A 16,564-nucleotide genomic window follows, 5' to 3' on the forward strand; every position below is an offset into this window, starting at 1 on the left:
GAAAAGCAAGGTAGGGATGCAATATAGGGTGCATTGTCAAAGTCACTCCCGAGGGCAACTGGGACATAATCTCACCCACCTCGGCAACTTTCTGAGGATGGCAGAGAAGGCATCTCAGAGTGGCTCCGGGCACCGACCGTGAGGACTACTTCTCTGTCAGCTCCTTGTTCCACTTGGCTTGTGGGTTGTTCCTGGGTTGCTCCCAGCACTCTGGGCTACTTGTGTCCATTGGAAGATCAGCACTGGGTCTACGGCATCAGAGAAGCCCAGGAAGGAAGGCAGGGATGGGAGCCATCAATGTGGAAGCTCCATCCTGAAGCCCTGGCTGCGGTCAAGGTGAGGCCAGGAGCACGTGAGTCTGGTGGTCAGAGGTGCCCAACGTGACAGCACAGCACAAAAGCATTCTCCTCTGAATTATAGCACAATCATAATGGAGCTTTTGCAAAGCATTGCATAGACATTTGAGGTCATCGTCATTTTCCCCAAAGGCCTTTTTTATCCTTTAATATTCTACGTTTTAAACCACCTCCCATAACCTCCTCTTGCTAAGTTTCCCTTCTTTCATCGTTAACTGACCTGACCCTACCAAACAACATTTGTCGATAGCTTTGTATGGGATTCCAGCAATTCTCCAACAATGTTTTTATCAGTGTCACAAAACGATGCACCTTTCCCAAAATTTGGGATTTCTATTTGTAGCGAACTTGCAACGTATTTCCAATGAGTAGAGAGCACAGCCACCAAGTGACAATATCCTCGGAGGGCACAGCCTCCTCTTCTGTGTCTGCAAAGAGAAGAGGGGGTTACCCCAACACCCTGGAGAGTTGAACCTGACTCAACTGAGCCTCCGTAAGATGAACAAGATCACAGAACTTTATTCACAGGTGCCTGAAATGTAGATAAATGGGCCTTTACATAGGAAGAAAGACACAAATGTCCCGCCACTAAAATCCTGGGTACAGCCAGCACCCTGTGACACACATTGCCCGAAGCTGCAGCTCCTGCCTGTGTTCTTACCCCCGAGGTATGCAGCTGCATGTGCTGTTGTGTGGGGAGAACATACAGGTGGCTGGGAGGTGGGGGAAGGTGTGAGGAAATATTCAAAAATTATAACTGGAGGCAAGAATGCAATGACACAGGGAGTGACAGGATCCGCGTAAGACAGGAGCTTTTTTCAAGAGTGATGTTGTGAAATCTGAACAGCCTCGGAGCTCGGGTGTCCAGGGCTCAGCGGGTATTCGTTTCATAACCCGAGACCAAAAGCGTTCGGCTGAGCTGGGCTATAATTGAGTGCCACCAGGGGTGCTGCCAGCAGCTCATCAAACAAAAGCACCAAAAGCTTCTCTCTGAGCCGGAAAGGCACAGGTGGAATCCACAGGGCCTTGGGCCCACTGGAAACAGAGCTTCGTCGGCGGGGGGGCGGTGGTAAAGGGCTGTGATTACCAGCTGATCCGACCCAGGCGGGGTTGTTCCAGGGCAAAGGGAAGCCACTGCCAAGGGAACTGATGCCAGAGTGCTACACAAGTGGGTGGGCACTGCCTGCTTTTGTTGACGTGGCCCTTCTGGCTGCCAGCTCCCTTCCCACCACTGCGGCTGGGAAGCAACTTACCGACACACGCACGTCCAAGGCCTGGCAGGCCAGCCCTGCTTCCCAGCAGAAGATAGCAGCATTCAGACACAGCTGGAGGGTCACCTCTTCACTACCAAATGATGGGGAACCATCAGCCTTGTTCAAAGCAGCAGCCAAGCCCATGTTCGCCTGGGGAAGATTGTAGCACACAGCTCAGAGAGGTTAAGGAATGAGCACAAAGCAGCCTAGCAAGTAAGTATCACAGTGGGGATTTCGATGCAGGTTGTCAGTCACTAGGGCAGACTGTGCCCTTTCTGCCCTATCTGCTGTCCCTTCAAGGAATGGAGCAGCATTTCTCAATGGGGACGTTGTTGCGACTCAGGCACAACAATTTGCTCTTAATCGTACTGCCCACCCATTAGCATTCTGACCCACATCCCAAGTAGGTAGCATTCTCCAGCTCAAACCACTCCACACATTTCCAACACCCCCACATGGCCCTCTTGAAAACTACCTGACAGAGACCCAGAGAGTCAGAATGCTTCATCTGGGAGCCCAGCTCTGAGTCTCCCCTCCTGCCACATGACCCACACATCCATAGATGGGGCCTCCAGGTGGTGGTGGGAGCCGAATCAGGAAAATTCTCATTCATTAGAGGCCTCTTTGTGTCTGTCCTGAAATCTAACAAGGGACTGAATATATGTATAACCCAGAGGACTCTCATCCCTCCTTCTCTCTGGGCATCCCCGAGAGCCTGATCAGTCATTGACAAAATTGAGAAGGCAGTGAGATTTATTTTGGGTTCCCTCCTGCTTCCCATTTGTTGCTTCTCTCCTAGATCCCACAGGGCACCTTTCTCTGCCCAGTGCCCCCTGCCATCTTACCTACCTCTACTTCCCCATAATCTTCCTGTCCACCTACACCATCCAGTCCACATGCTCTCAGTGTCCTCAGCACAGCCTCCTTCTGAGGCAAACACTAATGAATTCTGTCAGTTGAACCAGTGAAATTGATGAAGTCTGTTGCCTCTCCCAGAAGCATTTGTGATTCAAAAACTTATTAACTTCATGACCTTATTGAAAAACGGGCCCCTTGATGAATAGACATTTTTCCAAAGAAGGTATGCAAATCGTCAACGAGCATACGAAAACCTGCTCAGCACCACTAATCATTGGGGAAATGCAAATCAAAACCACAGTGAGTTACCACCTCACACTCATTAGGATAGCTACCATCAAAAAAGCATAAAATAACAAATGTTGGTGACTATGTGGAAAAATTAGACCTTTGTGCATTGCCAGCGAGAATGCAAAATGGCACAGCCCCTGTGAAAAACAATATGGTGTTTCTGAAAAGAATTAAAAATAGAATATCATATGATCTGCAATTCCACTTCTAGGTATCTATGTAAAAAAAAAAATGAAGCAGGGTCTCAAAAAGATAATTGTGCATCCATGTTTATAGGAACCTTATTCACAGTGACCAAAAGATGGAAACAACCCAAGTGTCCATTAACATCCACGAATGAATGGATAAACAAAATGTGGTATGTCCATACAATGGAATATTATTCAGCCTTGAAGGAAATTCTGAAACATCCTACATCACTGAATCATAAGGACATTATGCTAAGTGAAATAATCCAGTCACAGGACAAATACTGTCTGGTTTCACTTAGAGAAGGCACCCAGAGTAGGCAAATACATAGAGAAAGAAGTCAGAACAGTGGCTGCCAGGAAATTCGGGGAAGGAGGCATGGGGAGCTGTCTAATGGGTACAGAGTTTCAATTTTGCAAGATTTCTACAGAGTTTGTGAGATTGGTAGCAGAACATGTGAAGGTACTTAACACTCCTGAACTGTACACTTAAAAAGGGTTAAGATGGCACATTTTATGTTATGTGTATTTTACCACAATATTTTATTTTTTTTCCAAGGCAAAATGCTATTTATTTATTTACTTATTTTTAATATGAAATTTATTGTCAAATTGGTTTCCATACAACACCCAGTGCTCATCCCAACGGGTGCCCTCCTCCGTGCCCATCACCCCCTTTCCCCTCCCTCCCACGCCCCCATCAACCCTCAGTTTATTCTCAGTTTTTAAGAGTCTCTTATGGTTTGGCTTCCTCCCTCTCTTTTTTTTCCCTTCCCCTCCCCCATGGTCTTCTGTTATAAGTTTCTTCAGGATCCACATAAGAGTGAAGACATATGGTATCTTTCTCTGTATGACTTATTTCACTTAGCCTAACACTCTCCAGTTCCATCTACGTTGCTACAAAAGGCCATATTTCATTCTTTCTCATTGCCACGTAGTATTCCATTGTGTATATGCAAAAAAATAATAAAAGCTTAAATCCATTTACTTACAAAGCAAATTTTATATCAATACTGTAAAGATAGAACTATTATGGGGCGCCTGGATGGCTCAGTCGGTTAAGTGGCTGACTTCAGCTCAGGTCATGATCTCACGGTCTGTGAGTTCGAGCCCCGCATCGGGCTCTGTGCTGACAGCTCAGAACCTGGAGCCTGTTTCAGATTCTGTGTCTCCCTCTCTCTGACCCTCCCCCGTTCATGCTCTGTCTCCCTCTGTCTCAAAAATAAATAAACGTCAAAAAATTTTTTAAATAAAAAGATAGAACCATTAGCCATAAAAATTGCCTCCATAAAAAGAAGTATTTATTAAATTCTACTTTAAGAAAAAATGTGTTAACTGAAAATAACTAATTGTGGTCACTATCAAGTATGGCCAGTGTGGTCTAGGAAAGGAGGCTGAAAATAACCGAGACCAAAGGGGTGTGTGGGGCCCCAGCCCCTTCCCCACCCTCGGAACTCTGAGCAACTCCAGCTAAATCCAGGGGGGCAGGACAGCAGGCCTGGGAGTTATAAGCATTGAAAGGGCTCTGGGGCTGCCCACATGGCCCTGCCTATGGCCTAGCATAGAAGGTGATCAGACACAGTGGGTCATTCAGCACCAGGTGCCTGAGTCCAACTGCTTGAGTTCTTACTTGCTTGGCCATTTACTAGATCTTTCAGCCAGCAGATTCCTTAGCCTCTCTGAGCTTTGAAGGCTTCCCTACCTGTGGATAGAATCCAGCACAACATGAGTTTATGGTTTTGTTGAATGAATGGGAATAATATAACCTTTGTCATAGGATTGTTGTGAGATAGGTCTATAGCTCAGAGTGTGCCTAGCCCCTGGTCTGGACTCAATGCAGAGCTATTATGCTGTTCAAAGGTATGGTGACCTGCCCCTGGCCCTGACTCAAGAAAACAAAATGGCATGAATTCAGGTGGTGGGTGACACTCAGAAGTGGCACTCTATGGTACTGGACCATCGGTCCACTCCTCTCCTGTGCAGGACAAGACCTAGTAGCCACCACCTCCCACCCCAGAGAGGAGATGGAACAGTTTAGTGAGTCGGGCCCCATCTTCGATCTTGGGGACAGGATTCAGCCCTAAAGGGGAAAAGGTGAACCAGTAGGGCCAGCCCATTCGTAACGACATACCTCTGGTCATCACTCCTAAACACCAGGCCTTCAGCTCCAAGACTAAGTCCAGAGCCATGGCCGGTGGGCTGAGGCTCAACCATCTTGACCAGGTCAGATCATGTTGGTTCCAGAAGTAAACCTGACCCAGACGGTTGGGGAGCGTGAGGCTTCTGTGGCACTGGCATGACCCTCTTGTGAAAGCATGTCTTCAAATTCAGATCCACGGGGCCTTGAACTTGGGAGCATCCTGTTGTCCATTGGCACCCATCAACAGGAACGGAAGTGAGGACAAGAGGCCGCATTAACCCAGAATTGCCCTGTCTTGCCGGTGTGGCCCTGAGGGAAATGGAGAGATTGATGCAGTGGTCCCTGACCAGCCAACCCCTGGTGAGCAACTCAAGGGATCCCACATTGGAACCCCCCGTCTGCTGTGTGGCCAGCCCCAGACATCCATCAGTTTCCTTCTGAGACCACGAGGTCCTCCCGGGGAACCTTTTACCCCTTCAGGCAGTTTGGCCGTGCCACAGCTCCTGGCACACCTGTGGCTGCGCACGAGCCATAGACGAAGCAAGTGCCCAAATAATGCAAATCGGCTGTGCCTTTGGCCTGTACCCGCAGGGCACCCCTGACCGGGCTCTCAGCTCTCTGCCAGTGGTCCTCCAATACCATGATGCTTTATGCTGAGTTCACCACCTGAGCACGGGCACGGCTGGCCTGGTCATTGGAGGCAATCGTCTGGGCACAGCAGGCAGAAACAGATTTGTTTTACAGTCACCGCCTTGAATGCGACGCGCATCCCTTTTCCAAAGCGTGCACCACTGGCAACTTCTATCTGAACTTCTCGGAAACGTGTTTGGCAAATCACATGCTGACAGGTTTATCTTGTTAGCTGTCAGGATGAGTAAGGAGGCACGTTGAATGCCATCATTCAGCCTGAACGGAGCAACGCTACAACTCGAGAAATCTGACAAAATAAGTACATTTCCCAACCAGATTTGTCAGATTTCTATTAATCCTTTGTTCAGAACTTGTCGTAATTGACCTTAAATAGACCTCCGATGACCCAGGGAGGTGGAGACCTCACGCAGTCGTGTGCCCGACGTATTAAAGCCACGAGCCGTGGCACAGCCCTGCAGAGACATGTAATGAAGCAGCTACCCAGCCTGCACCTGTATGTTTTAGTTGTCTTTCAGTATCTAGTTACCCTGAAGGAGCCACTGAAAACCATACATCCAGGCCTTACCGCCAATGCAAGCTGAAAGCCAAGGGGCAGGTGAGGTAATTGCCACATTCTTAACGGTCCCGTCCACCTTTCCAGACATCCTGAGCAAAGCCCTGAAGTGAGTTCAAACGCAGAGGAAATGATTAGAGCAAGGGTTCTGGGGATACAAAGATTTCATGGTATTGCAGGACTTCAGAGTAGAGAAATGAATAAACCCGCCCCACTCTCTCTATCTTCTCTGTTGGATCAGCTCTGCTCTGGCTTCAGGCGGCAGATCAGTTGCTGACTCATCTGTGACACTTCAGGGGTCCCCAAGAGAGAGGGCAAACCCACCCCTTGCCCTAGCCTAAGGGGACAGCCTTCCTGGGTGCAATCCCTCTGAGTGAGGTCAGGTCCGGAACTATGCTTGTTAAAGCTCTGCGGAGGGGGGCCTGCTATGTAGACCCGATGTACCCCCACACCAGGAGAGGGTGCTCTTCCGGCCCCCAGGCCTGGGGCTCTGGAGCCAGGGTCAGAAAGGGCAAAACAAACATTGAAAGCACAATTTTATTTTCTCCAAAGGTTCTATTTTATCTAAAAATTCATAAAATATTTATATCATGTGCTTGCTCTGCTGACATAATCAAAATTCAAAACTTCTCCCTAACTCTCTGAGAAAAACTGATTTTCCAGGAAAAAAAAAAAAAAAAAAAAAAAAAAAAAAAAATATATATATATATATATATATATATATATATATATATATATACCTGGTTCATCCTGTGGCCTTATCTCCTAATAACAGGTAGAATTTCTGGAGCATTTACTAAGTACTGAGGAACATCCTAGAGCTTTATCTGCCCTAATTCCCTTAAATCTCACACCTGCACTAGGAGGGAACTGTCTTTATCCACGTTTCACAGACGAGGAAGCTGAGGTTGAGGGGATTACATGAAATCTCACGCAGGGGAAAGATGTAAACTGGGGCTTGTATCTAGTTGTTTGCCCCCCAAGACTCGTGCCCTTGACCGTTACGATTTACAGCCTTCTGGCATGAGAAGCATGACCCCACACTAGAGGCTGTTTGCTTGCTGAGCAGAGATGGGCTCTCAGTGACATCGCCCCCAACAATGACAACAACGTGCATGCAAAGCCAGGCAGTGAGCAAGCCGAGGGCCTAGAATGCTGCTGTCCCTCCTCCAGGTCAGACCCAGCCCAGCAATTCCCCAAAGAGGAGTTCGGAGAGGCTCAGAAGTGAGAGCCATGTGACAGCCAGGGCCTCCACCTCCCAGCCTTCCTTCCCACAGAGCACGGTCGGAGAGCACTGTCAGGGGAGTCCACCAAAGAGGGGCACACGCACGGTTGCATCAGCTGGGAGCACAACTTCCAGAGGGTCGGCCCCCGGAAGCCACGCGGCAGGTGCCGTGGCTTTGCTTTGGCATTTGAACCTGTGTATGCTCTCTAAGCGCACGCCTCAAAGACAGTTTCAGCGTCTGCCTTCACCAAACATTCTCCCTCCAGTTACGCCTCCTTGCAGGTTCCCTGAGGCAAGGACGTCTGGGGAAATTCCTGTGGCCCGTCCCAAGATGCAGACTTGAGTGTGCAGTTCAGCAGACATGACAGATGTAAGTTACCCAGGACAGAGTCCAGTAAACAGGGACTTGATTTAGCCTGTAGCGTGGCCATTCATTCATTCCTTCATTCATGGGATATTTATCTACTACTACTAAGTGCCACGAACTTAGTAGCACGAACGGTGCTACTAAGTGCCACGAACGGTGGTGGGTTTTGTGTGGTAGACACAGATTTACAGGACATAGTTCCTGCTTTCAAGACTTCAACATCAAATAGAGGACAGTAGCATAAATATCTACCTACACTTAGAGCGTGGAAAAATGCAGGAACACGTGACAATAACTAATAAGAACTGGTACTTACTGAGCACTTACTATGTGCCAGTGGCTGTCTGTACTAAACCATTGTCACGTACTAATGTGTTTAAGATTTACCAAACCCTTTGGGATAGGTCCGGTTAGCATCCCATTTCACAGATGAAGGTACTAAGGCTTAGCAATATTCAGTTACTTGCCCAGGCAAGTTACAGCTGGGCATTTCAGACTAGGTTTCTCGGGATCCGGTTCAGAGCTGCTTGACTGCAGAGCCTCCACCTAAAGGGGTGTGGTTTCCATCCCAGTGTGGCCACATGGCAGCTGCAGTGGCTGACTCCCAGAGCCTGTGTGAGGATGAAAGGCGTACGGCAGGTAAGGTGTGTGCACCCACTTAGGTCATCGGCCATGACTATGAAGGTCTCAGTGCTCTGTGTAGTGAGGTCTGGGTGAAGCGCCTCTTGGTCTATCAGTGGCTTCAGTGGCAAGTAGTCAGGCAAGGCTTCAGAGAGCTGATCTTTAATAGGATTAGCTTGCCAGACAGTGTGGGGGGTGGGGGAGAGAGGAGGACGCAGGAAAAGATGTTCTGGGCGGTGGGAACAGCATGAATTAAGGGAGAAGTGGTCATGTATGGCAGGAGGCTGGGGTGGGGAGAATAAAAAGAGCCCCGAGAAGTGGGCAGGGACCAGCCCTGGTGACCACAGGTGCCATGCTATCGAACTGCACTTGACCCTGAAGCGACAGACAGTGCAATGACAAGGTGACTCTGCAACAATCCAGAAGGCGACCTAGAAAGGGAGCCCTGGGTGGTGGCAGGAAGCCCAGGGAGAAAACTGACAGCACATCGCACTGACAGAGTCATTCACTCATTTGTTCGTTCATTCACTCATTCAGTCGGTCAGACAATCAGCAAATATTCGCAGTAGTGTTCAGAGTGGGACCTAAGGTCCCCAGGACCCTTTCAGGGGTACGCAAGTTGTCAGAACTATTTTCCACATACTACCAAGACCTCATTTATCTCCTTCACATTCGTTCTTCCGCGAATAACCTGTGGAGGTTTCAGAGTCTACATATGGCAGACTGAAGGCCTGAGCAGATATGGGAACCCCTCCACTTTTCATTAAGTCAGATGGGAAGAGATTTGCAAAATGGTAAAACAAGGACATCCTCCCCACTAAAGTTTAGTTTTTGGTTTGGGAAAATACAAGTCATGTTTTCATAATAATAACTTCTCTATGTTAATATGCAATGGGTTCTTTTTTTTAAATTTTTTTTAAATTCATTTTTGAGAGAGACAGAGACAGCGTTAGCAGGGCAGGGCCAGAGAGAGGGAGAGAGAGTCCCAAGCAGGCTCTCCACTGTCAATGCAGAGTCCGATGTGGGGCTCAAACTCACAAAGCCATGAGATCACGACCTGAGCCGAAACCAAGAGTCAGATCACGACCTGAGCCGAAACCAAGAGTCAGGTGCTTAACCGACAGAGCCACCCAGGTACCCCTGGTTCATTATATTTTTTAAAGAACTAATACATTTTTTAAAGGCAGTATTAAAAATGTTGTACTTTAATTTTCAAGATGGTAAGTATTGACAAGACATAGCCCATAAAAAGCAATGTTTAAGAGTGTGGAAGAGTCCTGAGAATAAATGGGTTGAGAACCACTGGGCCAGTCTGCACCAGGCGGTGCCCAGGGCGCCAGGAACAGAGCGATGGACAAGACCCTTCCCGTGGGAGGGCAGGCGAGTTGATGGACAGTGGTTTCAGGAAGCCGCACAGAGTGTGGAGCGTGGAAGAGGGTGATGGATGGAGGGGCAGGTGGCCGCTACATTCGTGTGTGGGCAGCAAACCGCCTCCCCCTGCTCTCCCTGAAGGTCGTGTCCCCAGGGCACGGCACCCTCGGAGGGCTCTCGATTCGGGCCATGTGTCCCTCCTGCACCCCTAGGAGTACAACCAGACCTGGAGTGGGGGGCAGGGATGCAGGCTCCACTTGCCCTCCTCCAGGACTCCTCCTCCCTCCTTCTCTGGCCTTGATACTTTGTCAGAACCTTCCCGAGGCCAGGGCAGGGTCACTTCCCCGGACACTCATACCGTTCATCTCACGGATGAACCTTCCACACACCTCCTCAAACACCTCTTTCTATCCTCACTCACGGCTTCCCCATCCACTGAGAACAGGGACCCGATCCAGAAAGCAGGGTCACATCTTGCCCTCCGTGCATGTCCCCACCACATGGGGTGCAGACCTCCTGCCCCTCCCTGCGCCCAGCCCAGTGAGCCTTCCTGTGGCTGCCCTCCACACTGCCCCTCCTGAGCGCCTCTTCTCGTCCATCAAGGCCACTCCTTCTAGCAGCTGATCCCTCTCTCCTGCATCGTCCATTTTTAACTCTTCCCTAGAACTTTCCCACTAGCACACAGATAGAATTTCTCCCATAAAAAAACTCCCTTTACCCCACATCCTTGTCTACTGCCCCATTGTCTACTCTGTCTTTTACAGCAAGGTAGTTCAAAGCTTCCTGAGGTCTTCAACTCCCCCCTTCTCATTTATTCCTGAATGCACTCAGTCATAACCGCTGTCCCACCATCCCACAGAAACTGTCTCCAGATGACACGTAAGTCTCTAACTCAGCCCCTATTCAGCCCTCACCTGGCCTGACCCTATAGTATCTATAGTATCTCTATAGTATCTCCCCCCTACCCCCTATCGTCATGCCCCCTCTTCCACACTTTCTTTACCTGACTTCCGGAACACCACACTCCCCGGCTTTCTTTCCCTCACGAGCTACTCCTTCTTTGCCTTGTTTGCTGCTTCCTCACCGTCTCCCTGAATTCTGTTTGTGTCCCAGGCTTCAGTCACCAGACCTTTTCTCCTCTCTCAACTACAGTCTCTCCCTGGATGATTTCAATCAATCTCCATGTTTTAAATATTGTCCATATGCTGCTGACTTCCAAATTTCTATCTCCTGCCTGGACCTCTCTTCCTTTAACCGCAAATTCATAAATCCATGCTCTTCAGTGGCCATGTCAAACCTCACAGATCCAGAGCTGGACTCAGACTTTCTCCCCCAAAGACCTATTCCTTCCAGAGTCTTTCTCTCATCTCCAAAAATGGCAACTCCATTCTTCCAGTGCTCAGACCAAAAGCCTTGGGTTAGCCTTGATTCCTGTCCTGGCAGGCTGAGCTATTTGGTGCAGGCACAGAGGAGGAGGAGAGTGAGAAATGACCAAGGCCAAGGTTTCACCAGGCAGTACCACAGAGGGAGAAGGAGGAAGGGGAATGGGCTGTCCCCACAGACTCCAAGCTGGATAGGAAAGCTTCTGAGAACACCAAGATGTTGGTGTCACTGAAAAATTGGCCGGGTCCGTGAGTTGAGTCCTCATGGAGTCAAGGGTTGTGGGGGTTACCAGAGTAAACAAAGCAGTGGTCCAAGTGAGATACGTGAAACGATTTCGGCTACTGTGCAGTGGTTTTTATGGTGCCCTCCACAGCAGCGTGGCCACAGAGCATCTGTTAAGGTGGGACGGAGGGAGCATTGCTGCAGTGAAGCTGTCAGCATTCTGAGTGGCCACGGATCGCCACCCTGGATGATGGCGATGAAAACAGCCACACTTCTCTGTGCATCCTCTATTACCCTGTTTTTGCTCACGTATCTGTGTCCCACACTAGCAAGCACACCCAGCAAGCATGGGAACCGCGTCCTGTCTAACAACTATCACCGAACGTGGCACGGCAGAGGCGTTACAGAAATGCACTCGGCTCTTTTAAAATCAAAGGGCCAGAGAGGAGATGGCTGGAGGAAGCCTTCACCTTAAGACAGAATTGCTGGTTAACATCCTCTGAAACCAAGCTGAGCTTGAGGCCCGTGGACTGCATCTCCTGTGGCATGGGCTGCACTCTCTCAGCTCGGCACGGTCGTGGTCTCAATCCACCACCGCTTGTTTAGCCATTTAAGGACCTGGCCCCGTGAGCTCCCACTAGCTGCACCCTGGACAAGCGAGCTACTCTCTCCCTTGGGACCCTAGATTCACTCCCATTGTACCCACATTGTCATCGAGCAACTGTGTGTCAGACTTGGAAGTGCCAGGCGCACAACAGCTCACCTTCCCTCTTTATTTGGCAAAGCCCGGGAAACAGGCTCTCGCAGAACGGCAGTGCTTCTCTTCCAAGAGTAACTGCTTGGGAATAATGGCTTCTTCTGGGATCGAGAGAACGTCCCTCTAAAACTCTACGTGAGCATAGAGCTTTGCTGAATTTCAGCGAATAGGGCCAGCACTGCCTTTTCAGTTAGGATTTTGCCTGACAAAGCTGGGTTCCCGCTGGTTCTTTTTTATTATCGCAGCAGAACTGGCTCACGTGGAACACGTTCTTCCGTGTAACGTTCATCTCTTGAAAAGACCAAATCTAATGCCCACCTGCTTGTCATAGGAACACAGCAAACGGAGAGCTGTGCATTCTGTTGTCGCTGGTCACCATCGAATCCAGGCTGCCCAGGGCCCCCTGGGAACCAGAGACAACCCCTGTCCATACCCTGCACCCCCAGTCAAACTTGCATTAAAGGTGTCAGACCACTTTTGTCACCTTCTCTCACAAACCCAAGTGTATTACAACCCACATCTCAAAGAAAATGCTCCAAAGCCTGGGTTTATCACCACCTTTATTCAGCATCTTAACGATTTTAGCTACACCTACCCTCCAAGCCTCCGCTTAACCCCTACAGTTTGAAATAGGAAGCTATTCACTTTATCAACTTCACTCGTTCATGATTCGTTCGGTCATTCATCACTGGTGCGCCTGGCACAGTCCCCAGGGTCAAGCAGGCAGACACGCAGAGCAACGATCACAATGCTGACAGTTGCCAAAACGGAGGCAACACGAGGTTGAGCAGAGCCTCCTTTTGATGCCAGGGTTTTTTGTACACGTCTTTCTCTCCATTTGAAATAATAAGAGCTAAGATCTGCAGAGCCCTCGGTAATATGCACAGATCCATGCACAATTTAATTTTCCTCAGAACTGAAGATGAGATCTACTTAACATCTTTTTGCCTCGGTTTCCCCATCAAAAAGACTGTCGAAGAGGCTTAACTTGCCAGACGTAAACACGACACAGTTTTGTTTCTTTAGTGACTGTGAGCAACCACGCTCTGTCACTTTTAGCCATTACATTATTTGTTTCCTGTGGTTGGACTTGATGCTCTTTTACGGGTGCCAGTTCCTCTCCTGCCAGCCCCCCAGTGCTGACTGACTGGATCTATAGGTACTGCAGTTTGGGGCCAGGGCAGGGGTGGGTCAGGACAGCTTCCACGCCTCCCTCCCTCTGACACTCACCTTCCAGCATCGGGAGGAGGGAGGGGCAAGTCACCTCCTTCTCCGAACGCCCGTGGTGAAGTCGTTGTCCTATGTCAAGAGTTGTCACCCCAATCCAGCCACGTTCTAAACTTGGCAATGGTGGGACGCCTGCCACACTAATGCCACTGCCGAGCCTTTCATCCCTCATAACACCTTAGGTACCAACCAGTCACTTTCATGATTCTTCTGACAGAACCCTTGCTGCGTCCTTCTTTGTCCCGTTCTGGGGCAGCCTCCATCAATCCGCGGCCCCCATCCCATTTATCCTCTGCAGGCCCAACTGTTGACCATTGTCTTCTCTCCACCTGACTGTGTCTTTTGACATCCCAATGCTCTGATGAGTTGGACAGGAACCCAAGCTGGACTGGACAGGGACCAAATCATGAAGGGCTGGCATGTTCCACAATGGAGTAGAGTGTTTATGCTTTAGGCAAGATGAAGCCACAAAGAATTTTGGACAAGGACACGGCATGATTAGATTTGTATTTTATTGCCATTGTTCTCAGAGCACAGAACAGAATAGGTAGAAGAGTGTGAGACCTGTTAACAGGAGACCAGTCAGGAGCTGAATGTCATGTTTCCAGTTTTCACGTCGTTTGTGAACACAGCCAATTATGATCCATCTTTTTTGGCTTATGACACGGTCTACAAGGTGATTCAACAAGCCTTGGGCAGGTTGATTGTCTCGATCTACGGTAAGGCTGTAGTGGGTTGAATCACGTCACCTAAAGAGATACGTTGAAGTTCTAACTGGCAGAACTGCGAATGGGACCTTTGGTCTTTGGAAATAGGGTCTTTGCAGATGTAATCTAGGTAAGGTCATCAGGATTGGGTTGGCCATAAATTCAATGAGTGCAGTCCTTGTAAGGACAGGGAGATTTGAAGACCCATGGATACACACACAGAGAACAAAGCCACTTGAAGAGGTTGGGGTGATGCAGCTATAAGCCAAGGAACTCCAAGGACTGCCTGCAACCACCAGGTGCCAGGAAACGCGAGAAAGGATTCTACCCAGAGGCTCAGAGGCAGCATGGCCTGTGGCCCCTTGATTTCCGGAACCATGAGACAATAAACTTCTGTTGTCTTAAGTCACCAAGTTTGTGGTAATTTGTTAATGGCAATCCTAGGAAATGAATACAAGGGCCAAATAATTACAGAACATTAAAGCCGACTGTACCTATCAGATGAGGAGGCTGGGACGCAGACTCGTGACTTGGCTTCCCAAAGTCCGCAGAGAGCCCATGATAAGCTCCACAGGTAAGGATAGCACAGTGCACGAACAGCCACGGTTCCCCCGGGCGATGGCTCCTGACACTTCTGTGGCTGCCCGCTTTTGACTTTGGATCCTCTGCTCATGCCCACGCATGTAGTTTGGGCTATTTAAAAATACCATAGACTAGGTGGCTTAAACAACAGAAATTTCTTTTATCAAAACTCTGGAGGCTGCAAAGGCCAAGATCAAGGTTCCAGCAGAGCTCAGTTTGTTGGTGGGATCTTTCTTCCTGATTTGCCGGTGCCTGCCTTGTCCCTGTGTCCTCATCTGGCCTTTCCTCAGCCTGTGCAGAGAGAACAATCCCTCTTTTCCTTCTTTTGTGAGGCAACGGTTCTTATCAAAATAGGGCCCGGCCTTCATTTCGTCTCAGTTACCTGCTTATAGGTTCTATCTCCAAATCTCCAAAAGCAGTCACATTGGGGTCAGGGCTTCAACATATGAGTTTGGGGTGTCTTTGTCAGTCGAGGCTGCTATAATGAAGTGCCCAGACTGGGCAGCTTATAAACAACAGACGTTTGTCTTCTCATGGCTCATGAGGCTGGGAGTACAAGACCACAAGACCCGTCATCGGCCGGGGGGGGGGGGGGGGGGGGGCGCGGGGGGAGTTCTGGGAGGGCCCTCTTCCGGGTTGTGTCCCAGGTTGTGTCCACCCCAGAGAGTGGAAAGAAGCCAGGGACTCTTACAAGGGCACTAATCTCATTCACTAGGGCTCCATCCTCACAACCCCATCTAATTCTACTCACCTCCCAAAGGCCCCGCCTCCTAATACCGTCACATTGGCAGGTGGGGTTTCAATGTATGAATTTGAGGGGAAAGGACACAAACATTCAGTCCAGAACAGGGGACACAATTCCATGCATAGCAATACTGAAGGCAAGGTGATGCCATTCTTCACGTGTCCCCTTCTGACCAGACTACCAGCTCCTTGAGGAAAGAAACCATGTATTTTTTACAAATTTATCTGATACTCAACACAATGTCTGATCCACGGTTAGTGCTCAAAGGGTATTCACCAACCTTACTGAATGTGTCATTCCTTTACAAGCTGTCTGCATGTCCCAAATATATGGAGAGGCTGGAGAGGCCCTGGGGTCAGTGCACATGGGAAGTTCCCTGTACAAAAGCGTATGTGCAGACAGATCATGCAAAGTTGTCAGCAATTGATGAGTAGTCCACGAAAAGAAAATATTTCATGTTCAAAGAAGTTTGGGGAGGGCTACGTTATACAAAGTTAAACCTTTTCATGTGACCCCCGAAAGACGAGTGTTAGCGGGAATCTCTGCCTTCCAGCCCACCCGACACCTGACTTGTCCCAAGCGTCCCTCCTTTTCTGCTAAAGAATATTTTGTGTTCCTAGTGGATTTCTGTTTTGTTTTTAAGCAAGGTATGAGCCAAAGGCATCATCTTGTGAGCTATAAGTCTGTGCCAGCTCGTCCTGGAGATGCTGACATGGCCCTAAATGTCACCGCATGTATATTAAAATCCTGGCTTCTCCCTGCTCTGCAGCGCCTCTGGAGTCTCTTACCAGAGCCCTTTACAGGAGAAAACAGGCACAGGAAAGAGATTACCGTGGGGTTGCAAGGCAGTCACCTAGGAGACCAACCGTGCCTCTAGATTCTGAGCGCAGCCCCAAATAAATGAGGCTCATACGTGTCCTAGCTAAGCAGTGGGGCTGCTCATTTAGCATGGTGGGCTGTTGAGAACTGAGACGCTTAGAACTCACCCCTCTGCCCCCACCGCCTTGGAAAAGAGGAAACGGGAGCCCAGGGGGATGACGTGGCTTCCCCAACATCACAGAGCTCAT

At 49.2% G+C, this 16,564-nt stretch overlaps 1 protein-coding gene across 2 annotated transcripts in view; it reads left to right on the forward strand.

The window, feature by feature from the left end:
• CPQ (carboxypeptidase Q) overlaps positions 1 to 16,564 on the forward strand; it is a 548,491-nt gene that overhangs the window by 495,120 nt on the left and 36,807 nt on the right. The gene's annotated exons all lie outside the window — the stretch shown is intronic.

This window comes from Panthera onca, chromosome F2 (genome assembly GCF_046562875.1).
Source record: "Panthera onca isolate mPanOnc1 chromosome F2, mPanOnc1 haplotype 2, whole genome shotgun sequence".
Taxonomy (NCBI): Eukaryota; Metazoa; Chordata; class Mammalia; order Carnivora; family Felidae; genus Panthera; species Panthera onca.